The 12,981-nt window shown below is 45.5% G+C and overlaps 1 long non-coding RNA gene across 1 annotated transcript in view; it reads left to right on the forward strand.

Moving 5' to 3' along the window:
• LOC102383319 overlaps nucleotides 1–1,694 on the forward strand; it is a 2,407-nt gene extending 713 nt beyond the window's left edge. Inside the window, exon 3 of the long non-coding RNA XR_325054.1 lies at nucleotides 1,665–1,694. This is a non-coding gene — a long non-coding RNA (uncharacterized LOC102383319). The remainder of the gene's footprint in view (nucleotides 1–1,664) is intronic.
• Nucleotides 1,695–12,981: the final 11,287 nt, after the last annotated feature.

Consider the following 12,981-nt stretch of genomic DNA (forward strand, 5'->3'; position numbering starts at 1 on the left):
GCATACAACCCCTTACACTCCCCACCCTGGGTACTGAATAAGTTTGCTTGCTGCACCTTTGTTTAGCAGTAACCAAGTTATCTAATTTAAAGCTAGTGCAGTTATGTCTCCATTATATTTCAGTCACAGCAGTGACCATTGTGTAAGTGCACTGATATTAGTGTAGACATAGCATGGGGATCAGCCATCAAATAAAGAAATGCCCAAGGTCCTAGCTATGCTTCTACTGTATACATTGAAGTGTGTACAGTTCTAAACTACCATCAGTGGTGTGAGATTGCAGGTTATGTAGGCTGGGTAACTAGGTAGGAGGGATGTGAAAGGTTAAACATTTAAAAAATAAGTATATTTATACCGGTAATGCATTACCAGTTAACCTTTAACAGACAGTCTGGTGGGGAAAGGAAGTGGCGGGGGTGCCTCAGGAAGCTGGCAGGGCAGACAGGAGGGAGGGAGGAGCAAAGAGGAAGAGAGGGAAAGGGACAAAGGGGGACTAGTACCCCTAGTTTATGAAGTGAAAGAGGAAAATTGCTGGTAGCTTAATGACTCCTCAGTTAAGTATAACAGATGCAAAGGCTTACTTGGCTGCAAGCTGAGTGGCAGGGCTGTGTCTAGGAACTTTGCAAGAAAGGTGGAAAAAAGTTTGCAGAGAGTATGCTATGCACAATGCATGCTTTTTACTGGAGCATTTAAACTGTGACCAGAGCCCCCATTGCAAACCTTGACTCTGATTGCCTACTATGGAGCCAGAAAAAGCTAAGGGAGGGAAAAGCAAATGGAGGAAAGCAACACCAGCCTGGAGAGAGGAACAGACTCAGCCCCCCCCCGCCAGAGGGAATGGAGCTGAGGCTTGCTAGACAGTAGACTTCAGGACAGAGGAGAGCCCAAGTCATCCTAGGAGAAGCTGATTCCATACCTGGGTCAGAGTGCTGCAATCAGGGACACAGGTACCTGGAGAAAGAGCAGGGAGGGATTGGTAAGCTACCTGGGAGCAGGTGCCTGGTCAGGGACCTGCAGAGGGAAGTCCTGTTTGGGCTGGAAAGACTTGTACTGTAGGAATAGAGACCTGCAAAGGGAATCCCCTATCTGCATGTGGAAGTGTTGGGGGGAGAAACAGCCCAGAGAGGGAGCAGGTTGTGAGAATCCCAAATCTGCATGGATGTGTGAGGGAAACTTCACCCCTAGTGTCTGCAGGATGTGTATTTTTCAGAAGGAAACTAAAAAAAAAAGAAGCCTGTTACCTGCAGTGGCTGTTCAGAGACTTGTGTTTGCTGAGTTACCAAGAAAGAGCAGAGTCCACCTTCCCTTGAGCAGCAAAAGCCTTGCCTCTGCCACCTAGTGGTGGATCATAGTTAAAGCTGTATTGCCATTCCTTGTTATGGGAAGGGGAGTATGACCAGAGGGAAATCAACCCGAGTTATTTGGTGGGGAAGGGAACTGTTTAAAAGTGTTATAACCAGGTGAAATGTCATCAGTGAGGTTGCTTAATGCAAGTGGGACCACCCAGTGTGGTGGAATTATTCATCTATTGTTGCAGTTGTAAATTTTATTTAAATTGTTGATTTTATTATTAACTATTGATTTGATATATATTTCTTCTTTTGAGTAATCATTTATTTTCTGCATAAACTTGTGTATAATAAAGAAACTCATTTGTTTATTAGAGTTAAAGTAAATTCTTGGGCAGTGAACGTGAGGGACACACCTCTCCACAGGACACCTCAGTCAGCAGACCTGCCTGAGGGGTTCCCAGGGATACTGGCAACCTGAGGATCCAGAATCTGGCATATCACCCCACCTAGCATGCCGGTAATGGTTACATTTGCAATTAGCTGCCCTGTTCTCTGGTGCAGAGAAGCCATCTGGACAGAGATAACAGGCTACTTAAAGTTTTAAACCCATCCCTTGCCCACTTTATCGGCTTCCTTCCTCCCAGCATAGTGGTGGCTAAAGCCCCTTGCATGCTGCTGCCGCTTCACATGAACTGTGTTGTCCGGCGGGGCCTGCTGCCTTGTCCCCCATCTCAAAGCCCCTGGGAAGTGGGTCCCAGCAGCAGCTGTGTCCCAGCGGGTCTGTGCACGGCCCCCAGCTTCCTGTGCTGCTCTGGGCAGGCAGCAGCTGCCCCTTCCCTCCCCCCGCTCCGCCTCCGGGGCAGGGGAACAGGTACCAGTCTGGGCCTCTGCACCCCCTTTGGGGACTAGGTATGTGTTATCAGTTAACCATTTAACTGTTATAATTAGAGGAGGTTAAACAGATAATTTAAAAAATGATATTTCATCCCTACTAGGTAGCTCAGATACTGCTAAAAGCTGTGGCAGCATGCAGCTCCGTACCTCTGATTGCTGCATTACCATTGCCACAGTCTCTCTGAGGCACTGATATTAAAGGTAAGTCACCACGGGGTGGCAGAGTCTGCCTGTTTTTCCCCTGTAGGGAGGCATTCTTTGTATCTTTTTGTCTCATGGCCACTACTATATTTTTACACAATTCTCATGTGATGGTGCGGGGTATTTGTATAGTGGCATGTTGGACTGGCTGAAAAGGTAACTAGTTTTTGTGCAAGCAATTGCCATTTCAAATCTAGTATCTCCCAAAGTGATAAAAATGCTTCCCTTTCCAATCTTGTATACACCAAACTGATTTATGTTATGCTATGGTTTGACTGCTCTACCAGAAAAAACTCTTTTTGTGTAAATTGCTAATCAATTCTAATCCCAGTTAGCCTCTTGCAGAACTGATCAGTATCTTCCTACCTTTAGGTGCAAGTAGCTCTAGTGGTTTTTGTTGTTTTTTTTTTACCTAGTATTTCCCATGCTGCAGTTATGATTGACTGTGTTGGGTGGTATGGGAGTGGATGGATTCCTGTTTTGCATGCAAGAGGTCAAAAATGCAACTTGCTGTGGAAACAGAGATGTCCTTTGGACTACTGGGAGCTGAGTAAATTTGTTTGGGTTTGGTGATAGTGGATCCCTTTTTCTGAGTGTTTTGTGAGCAAAGACTTTACTGATTTACTATGTGCAGACCAGTAATGAGCTAGGAAATATATGGAGACATAGGAATGCATTTGCTTTGCTTGCAGTAGCAATGGGTTCAATTCCTATCTAATCTCTTACAGAAATAGTAAAAATTCTTTTACCTTCACATCAGGATTTATAGTTCTTTTCACATGCCAATGCAGGCAGACTAAACATTGACCAGGGTGGATCAGGGTGAAGTTTCCTGGTTTGTGGTCAGATGGTAAGAAGTCCAACTCATAGGTAGTCTCTTGCAGACATAGTGAAAAATATATTTTAGTATTTCTATACATTTTTCATTAAACTACAAGGATTTGGAAAAGGAGGGGGGCAGAGAATAAACCCCTATATGAGGGGGAAAGAAGTCCTGTATATCACGGAGGAGTGATAAAATGCATGCAAGACAGAATTGAAAGAGGGGAAATATATAGAAAAGACTATGAAAATGGGTTTTATTTAGAGGGTTCAAAGACAACTCATAAGGCTTTCTTTTTTGCAAGGTTCTTAACACTGTCCCATGACATTCTCATTAATAAGTTAAGAAAATACAGATTAGACGCAAGCACTATAAGGGTGGTAAGTACTATAAGGTTTTCCTTGCTTTTTGTGGGTTCTGTATGTGCGAATTTGCTTTTATGTGATGACCCTTTTTATACCAAAGATTCATTATATGCGAGGTAAATTCGCTCTTATGCGATTGGTGTGGTGGAAGCCTGCAGTCAGCTGCTTTGTGCAGTGCATTGTGGGAGTGATCTGCACCAAAATATACTCTCCTGTGTGGATCTGTGCTCATCGCTTGTTGTCTGGGACACGTGTTTCTATAGTTGCCATCCCCATTAGAAAGTGCACACAAACACAGGGCACTATCATACTGTTGGTGAGTACCAACGTTGTCTTGTAAAAGTGGCAGAAATGGGTCTGGGGGTCAGTACAGTTGAGGTCTTGGAACATATCCCTATTTGTTACATTGTAAAGTGGGTTCCCTTTATACAAATTTGAGTTATGCACTGTTTTCCAGGAATGCATGTACAGCATAAAGCGAGGGAAAACTGTAACTCTGGGGTTTTCAACCTTTTTTTTTTTTAAGGAGTGTGCAAGTTGATGGTGGGGGGGGTCCCCCAGTGGCCAGTTGAGGAGTGAGGGTGAGGGGGGGTCCTCCAGCGGCCGTTTGAGGAGGAGGGTTCTGGCTCTGTGCACCGCCACCCTTGCAGCAAGTGCTGCTGCTGCGTGCCACTGCCTGTCGCTGCCATGTGGCAGGCAGCAGTGGTGCATGGCAGCAGGTGCACAATGGCGCGTTTCCCACATACCCCTGCTTCTCTGCGCCACCACTGTGTACCCCCTGGGACCTTCCCAAGTACTCCCAGGGGTATGCGTACCCCTGGTTTACAACCCCTGCTGTAATTGGTTGGATCTTTTTGATCAACGAGCACTCAATGGCTCAAAGTTTCGTTGGGGGGATGTATCAGGTGAGACCCCAGGGATCTACCCTAAATCTAGTATTGTTCAACATCTTCATTAATGATTTGGATGATGGGATTAAGTGCATGCTTAGCAAATTTGCAGTTTAGGAAATCTGTGAATGACATCAGGCTAGGTAGAGTTGCAGACACTCTGGAGGGCAGGACTAGGAGCCAGAATTACCTGAATAGATGGGAAAAATGGTCTGCAATCAGTCAGATGAATTTCAACCATGAAAAGTGCAAAGTCCTGCACTTGGGACAGAAAAATTGCATACACATCTATAAACTGGCTAGGTTGCAGTACTGCAGAAAAGGACCTGGGGGTTACAGTAAGAAAATATGAGCCAACAGTGCTTTTGTTGCAAAAAAGGCCAACATTGTACTGGAGTTTATTAACAGGAATGTCACTTGCAAGTTGAGGGAAGCAATTCTTTTGTTCTGTTCAGTGCTGTTGAGGCCTCACAGTCCTGTGTCAAGTTTTGGGTCCCATGTTTCAAGAGAAATGTAGACTGATTGAAAAGAGTTCAGCTCAGAATAACAAAAAATGATTAGAGGCCTTGGAAGGAGGACTTGGGAGGAAAGGCTGAAAGAGCCTTTAGTCTGGAGAAAAGGCCAAGGCGGGATTTGATAATAGTCTTTAAATACCTGAAAGGTGATTATAGAGAGAATGGAAATGGGTTTTTCTTTGTGGCTGTAGAGGACAGGACTAGGAACAATGGGTACCTGTACATGTTCTGGGAGGCTGCTCTGATGCACTATAATTACAACATGTCGAAGCAGACTAGGTTAATCAAGTCTACTGGAGCGTTCTAATTAGCGCATTCTAGATAGCCTCCACATCTCGGGCATCAGTGTCCCTGCATTTCAAACCGGCGGCGGGGGCGATTTAGCTAAAACTCGTTCGATAAAGCACCCCTGCCGCCATTTTGAAGGGCAGGGATGCTGATACATGAGATGCTCCAGGTGCTTTAATTAGAGCAACTCTTGGAGCCACTCTAAATAAAGCAGGCCCCCACCCCATCCCCTGAGCACATATAAAAATATCCAGTGGCCTCAAGCTACAGCAGAAGAAATTTAGGTTGAAGATTAGGAAGAATGTTATGATTATGAAGGTGGTCAAGCATTGGAGCATGCTACCTAGAGAAATTGTGGCATCTCCATCCTTGGAAATTTTCAGGAGCAAGTTGGACAGCACTCGGCTGGGATGGCTTAGTCCTGCCTTTGAGCAGGGGGCTGGACTAAATCACCTTGTGAGGCCCTTTTCAGCCATACTTTCCAACAATCCTATAAACAGGGGGAAATAAAAATATAAGGGATTGCACTCCACATGAATTGTATACATGGTCTATATGGTATCCCTTGGGCTCCCCTACATTCCAAATGAATGGTATAGAAAGCCAGTGCACACTCTTGGACCCCACATGAATGGTATATCATATCGCCTGCTGCCCTGCAACCCTGAAAAAATGGTATACCACATTTCATAGTTTCATAGTTGGTAGGGTTGGAAGGGACCTGAGCAGATCATCAAGTCCGACCCCCTGCCATGGGCAGGAAAGAGTACTGGGATCAAATGACCCCAGCTATGTGATTATCTAGCCTCCTTTTGAAGACCCCCCCACCCGCCCCAGGGCAGAAGTGAGCACCACTTCCCTTGGAAGTTGGATCCAGATCCTAGCCGCCCTGACTGAAGTAGTGCCTCCTGATGTCTAGCCTGAACCTACTCTCAATTAACTTGTGGCCATTATTCCTAATTACTCCAGGTAGTGCTTGGGGGGAACAGGGCCTCTCCCATTCCCCGCTGGTTTCCCCCCAGTAAGTTTATAGACGGCCACCAGATCTCCTCTCAGCCTTGTCTTGTGGAGGCTGAACAGGTTCAGGTCCCATAGCCTCTCCTCGTAGGGCCTGCCTTGCTGCCCCGATCATGCGAGTGGCCCTCCTCTGGACCCTCTCAATGCTGTCCGCATCCCTCCTGAAGTGTGGCGCCCAGAACTGGATGCAGTACTCCAACTGCGGCCTGACCAGTGTCGCATTACTCTACTCTCTATGAATTGCATATGATTCTTTCTGCTCCTAGTGAGTGAAACACCGTATCACTGCACTGTCTTGGATCCTGTATGAATGGTATGCCACACTCCCTCCCAACAGCCCACACAAATAGTATCCCATACCAACAGTACCTATGAAAGCCATAAATGGTAAGCAGACCTATTGCAGCCCCATATCTAAATGAATGTACAGCACCCCACATGAATGGTGCACTGTGCCCTCTATGCTTGTACCCCAGGTGAACTGTCTATCTTGCACTGTAGACCACTGCAGCTCAGATATAAATGAGATTCCATTCCCATAGCACCCCTTTCATTTTGCATGAATGATTTCACACTCCCTGCATCTCTCTAGTACTTCTCAGTAATAAAAAATGCAATAAAACAACTCATTCGCAGAAAAGGAAGTTGCACATGGCAAACAAGTATGTGACAGCACTGAAGCAGTTAAGAGACGTTCAATGGCATTCTTAACTCTGACATCACAGCCAAAAGGCCTTCTGTCACCCTCAGGGACTTACGCAGTGAAGTCTTTAGAAATGTGCATGAAGTTCTTCAATAATCAAGAGCGTCTATAAAGGTAAGGGCTGCAGCAGCAGCATGGGTAACTCAAGGGAAACGGCTGGGGGAGGAATGGGGGAAATTCTTGTCTTGCTGCTTTTCTGAGCTACTTTATCAATACTGCATGCAGCCCAAGAAAACTGGCTGTACTCCCTGCTGCAAACCTAGGATGAGCTGCATTACACACTTACCAGCTCATTTCTGGTCTTTTCTAAATACTGCCCTGGAATACAATGCAAATGCCTGCAAAGTACAGCATCTTGCTGCTTGGAAGGACTCAGAGTCTCTCTTATCACCCTGTGCTTTAGGCTAAGGGTGATTTCAGTCTTTCTCTTTAGGTAAGCAGTCACTTTGGATCATGCATTTTTTGTTTTATGAGCAGCAAACGAATGTGTTTCTATTTGTACAAAAGCAAACAAGACTGTTTTTCTCACATTTTGGTGATTTATAGCTTATACAGTATAGATATGTTGATTTTTTTATTTTTTTTTTGTACTGCTTATATTGCTTTGGTAGCATAATTTTGGGTCTATGAATAATAGACTGTCTGTAACATCATCCTACTTAATATTTTCTCAAATTTAAAATTTAAAGCCTAAGAAAGGAATGCAAGCTCACTCTGTCTCATCTAATTTAACACTGAAACTGCAGCTCTCATGCTGCAAAGGGCTTTATTATTGCCAGCACAGATTTCAGAATGAGCAGCACAAAATGGCAATATTGGATTTCAGCCTGATATGCTAGAGATGTTTTCCGTTCAGCTTCAGTTTGTCCCCAATTCAAAACCTCATTAACATGATAAATAAATGGTGAATCAGTTTGTCTCCAATAAACAAATAAATGTGGAAATCTGGTCAGTTTTTTCTAGGTGCCTGACCATGAATTGAGACTGCAGTTTTCAAATGTAGGAGCTGGGTACAGAGTTCCCAGTGACTTTCAGTGGGATTTTGGTTCCTATTTCTTTGTGTGTCTAAAAATTCTAGCTGTAGGAGCCCAAAATTTTGACCTAACTTCTGCAAATGGGCCCAAAACAGAGTTCCAGGTGGGAATATTCTTCTGCGTTTTAAATCTAAATATCATGGGTGTGTGCTAATAAGAAGTTTGATCCTGGGTTGAACTAGATGAGTTCTTGAGGTCCCTTCCAGCCTTACTTCTATGATAACAAGCCTTGCTGGGCTTTATCTCAAGTTCTGAACTAATCTTGCACGACAGTGATCAGTTACTTTAAACTGTCTAACCTGAGAGATGAGAATAATCTCATTTGCCAATGTGAGAAGGATGGACACTATTTAAATAGTATTGGCAAAGCAGTTTGTGTCCCTTTCTAACATACATACATGAATACAGTATACATGTTCATTCCGTATGCTTTCCAGTTCTAACTGACTTCCCTGTTATTCAGTGTTGGTATGACCCAGAATTATTACCCTGGTTTTTTGTTTGGTGTTTTTTGTTTGTTTGTTTGTTTTTTAAATACCTGATTTAAAATGCAGCTAGGGCTACAGAAATCATAGTTTCATAGTTTTAGGGTCGGAAGGGTCCTAATAGATCTTCTAGCCCGCCCCCCCGCCAGGGCGGGAGAACAACAAAAGAACCCTAAAAACAAAAAACGGGACTCAAATGAGTCCAGCCAGGTAGGTATCCAGCCTCTTCTTAAAGATCCCCAGGGTAGGGGCCAGCACCACCTCCCTTGGAAGTTGGTTCCAGCTCCTAGCCGCCCTAACTGTGAAGTAGTTTTTTCGGATGTCCAATCTGTACCTCCTCTCCATCAACTTGTGCCCATTACTCCTTGTTATGCCAGCGGGGGCTAGGGGAAACAGCGTCTCCCCCAAACCCTTCTGGTTCCCCCTAGTGAGTTTATAGACGGTCACCAGGTCCCCCCTCAGCCTTCTCTTGTGGAGGCTGAATAGGTTCAGGTCCCGCAGTCTCTCACTGTAGGGTCTGCCCTGTTGTCCCCGGATCATGCGGGTGGCCCTCCTCTGGACCCTCTCCATGTTGTCCACATCCCTCCTGAAATGGGGCGCACAGAACTGGACACAATACTCCAGCTGCGGCCTGACCAGCGTCGCATAGAGGGGGAGGATCACCTCCCTGGCTCTACTCGAGATGCACCTGTGGATGCACGACAAGGTCCGGTTAGCCCTGCCAACCATGACCTCGCATTGTCGGCCCATGTTCATCTTGGAGTCAATAATGACACCAAGATCCCTTTCCGCCTCCGTGCTCTCAAGTAGGGAGTTCCCCATCGTATAAGTGTGCTGCTGGTTCCTACTACCCAAGTGCAGCACCCTGCACTTGTCCGTATTGAAACACATCCTGTTCCTGTTTGCCCACCCCTGTAACCTATCCAGATCCTTCTGCAATCTCTCTCTCCCTGCTAGCGTGCTCACCTCCCCCCAAATTTTGGTGTCATCAGCGAATTTAAATCACATTGCCATCAAATGGAATATGACTTAAATATGTTAAATTCATCTGTTACATGAGCCTGCAGACTCAGTAACAGAAATATCCTTTTCCTGTGCAATAATGAAATTCTAAATTTAGAGAGCAAGATGATGATTTAAAAATAATGAATATCTCAAAAAGTTACGATTCAATTCTCACTATTTTGTTTGTTGCAAAATGCTTCAGTTCTACACTGTGCAGTCTGGCACTCATGAAACTTGTCAGTGGTTTCTTGTTTATTGATGCGCCTTTGAGATTAATAATTAAACAGATCAATGTCAATTTCAAAACTTTTAATAACTTGCAAAGAACATATTAAACCTGTGGCATTGAAAACCCTGCTGAATGAGCCTTTATACTCTCCAGGTTAAACTGCTCAAGTAACAGTTAAAACAATCCCAGCTAACTGCTATCTTTAAAAGAATTCCTGGTGATTCTTAAAACCTTCTGGACACATTATATGGAAGCAGCTTAGTAACTAAATATTAGACACAAGCAGAAACTTAATTTAGTGGCTGATATGGTGCTTCGAGATGCACCTTATTCAAACCTTAACAGCAAGGAAATCATGGGTTTGAGAAGTCTCCTGCATTTCATGATGATTCTCATCACCTCATCACAACACTCTTCAATGTTTTTGCTTCCATTTCCAGTGGCACCAAAAATTATAGCCTGTTGGCAAGCACAGCCATTTATCACGTCTGTTAGTGACTCACAGATCTACTTCTATTCTGAATTCTCCAAACTTAAATCTCAGTTTCTCTTTGATATCCCCTCTTGAACATCCAAGCATCAGGCTGCAGTCTTGAACATGGGAACTTGGCTTGTCACCCCATGAATAGCCACCCAGGTTGGTCAAAGCCAGTGTGAAGCCTCTAGTAGGACCTAACCCGCAGACTGCTCCCTGTTGTTGGAGTGGTTGGCTAGGGTGAGCTGACACTCTATTTCCCACATATAAACCCCCTGACACAGAGCAGGAAGTGTCTGGGCAGTAGGGCAACCTGGCTCAGGACTGCTTGTGTATGTCCCCTGGCTTGCTGCTTATCTTCGTTCTCTGTCTGATCTTCCAGCTTCTTGACTCAGTCCATTCCTGGATTTAGTTCTCTGTCTGATCTCTTAGCTTCTTGACTCGGTGTGTCCCTGGACTTTGCTCCTGGATTGGCTTCCTGACCTGGTTAGACTTTGAATTCTACTTATCTATGAAAATCCGAGTCAGTGTCTTGATCTGCAAGTGATCCCACACCTGGCCGCCCACATCATGGCATGACACAAGGCCAGAACAGAGCTCCTAGTCCTCCTCTCTTGTTCCTTTCTTGATCACTGAGGACAACAGTGCTTTCCTGCTGGTTGATCAGGCCCCTCACCTAGGCATCACCCTTTGTCTCTGGCTTTTGTCTCAAGCCTCCCAGTAAGGCTGTGTCAGTAAGGCTGCCTTTTGTCTCAAGCCTCCCAGTAAGGCTGGTTCTTCCTGACCAACAGTCCTCATTGCTCTCCATCCACACAGCTAAAGGTCTGGCTCTGACCATCATCAGCTGGAGTTCTAGCAGGGCTGGAGTAAGACATGAAATGAAATTCAAATATACAAATTCATGCACTTAAGGCCTTGTTACAAGAATTCCTGCTATAAGCTGTGACTTAGGTTGGAGGAGGAAAAGACTGGGTATATTAGTCAACCACAGGAGGACTGTGGGGCCATCAGTGTGCCATGCCTATAAAAAGGCTAATATAATCCTAAAATGTCCACGCTGCCATTATAGTGAGGATGTACCCAAAGTAGCTGCAAACAATTTAGTGCAGATACTTAGCTTAGATATAGTCTAGCTGCAGATGTAGTCTGTAGCTCAGATACAGCCTGACTGCAGCAAAACAGAACTCCAAAGCCCATTGTTGAGACTTCCCTTGACTCCTCTTTTCTGCAGTCTGTTCAGATGTCACCTGACAGCAGACACTGGAGCCTGACCAGCAGCAAACTTTTAACCTCCTGTTTTTTTACATCTATAATTTCTGCACCTCCACTGCGTCTAAAGTATTTATTTATTTTTTGACTTATATACCAGACTTCAAAAAAAGGCTCAGGGCAATTTACAGTAAGAGAGAAGAAGAACAGAAACAGAATAAAATACTAAAACAAGAACAAACTCCCTCCCACCTTGCTCAGGAAAAAGCCTCCAACAAATTCCAAAATAATCCAGCCCAACCCACCCTGTCCCACTCCCCTACCTCTGACCAAGGAAACTTGCCCTTCCATCCCACCCCCAAGTAACCTCATTTCTCAACCCCCATGTAATACCTCTATAAAACAGCAGTTCTCTCTACCATCCCTATCCAGTGACATCTATTTCCTTGCCTCGCACATGCCCTTACTGTCCCTTACAAGCCATATTCCTTTCTCTCAAATGGGACTGTGGCTGTCTCTAAACCTGTTTGTTACCCTCTTCTCCACAAAGAGTATTCAGTGCATTTCAGGGGTTTGTTTGTCCCAGTGAGATCAGACATGGAGCAACAGGGCAATCGGCTTTATTGTACTAACAAGATTTAATTGATGGCTATCAGATGGGAGCCTGTAGACTGTGTGCGAACCCAAAGGGCTTAAACTGCAGCCCCTAGGCCAGGGGTGGGCAAAATGTGACCCATGGGCCGGATGCGGGCCACTAGACCATTCTATCTAGCCCGTGGGGCCCCTAAAATTTTTTAAAAATTAATATGTATCTGCCCCTGGCTGCCTGTCATGCAGCCCTCGATGGCTTGCCAAAACTCAGTAAGCAGCCTTCCACCCAAAATAATTGCCCACCCCCGCCCTAGGCATTGGTCAAGGCATTGCTCCTTCTGTTTTGCTTTTGTCTGTTTCCTCTGGGGTCCCCAAGCTCCCCCTTCTTTTCCAGCTTCTGCCTATCCCCACCCTTGGGAGAAGGATGGCATGGCACACAGCTGCCCATAGCTGGGGAGACTTGGAGGGATATGGGGAATCCATGCAACATCTGTGCTGGGGAAGTGCAGCTGCCCACTGTGTGGTGGGGGGATGAGGGTGTTATGTGATGGGAGAGAGGGTTTCACAGTATGGTGTGATCATGCACACAGGATGTGTACCTTTGTGCAGCAGGGGTGGCTTACACAATGAATGCGTCAGGGGGTCATATGGTATGGCAGGAGAATTTCATGTGGCATGTTGGGGGCCCATGCAGTGCACTGGAGAGTGGATTTGTGTGGGTGTTAAGGGCCCATGTGGTGCGCTGGGATTGTGTGGTACATTGAGGGTTCCTGGGGTAAAGTAACAGGGAGCAGCGGCTTGTGTGGCATATTGGGAGCTGTGGCAGGGCACTGTGTGTGCCTGTCACTTTAAGGGCCTGGAGCTGGCAGCCACCAGGTGCCTGATGTGGGCAGCCATTTTGAGTCAGGGGCTGTCTATATAAACAGGGCAGTTCGGCTGCTGGAGGCCAGGCAACAACATCACCT

This window comes from Alligator sinensis, unplaced genomic scaffold, assembly GCF_000455745.1.
Source record: "Alligator sinensis unplaced genomic scaffold, ASM45574v1 scaffold295_1, whole genome shotgun sequence".
NCBI lineage: Eukaryota > Metazoa > Chordata > Crocodylia > Alligatoridae > Alligator > Alligator sinensis.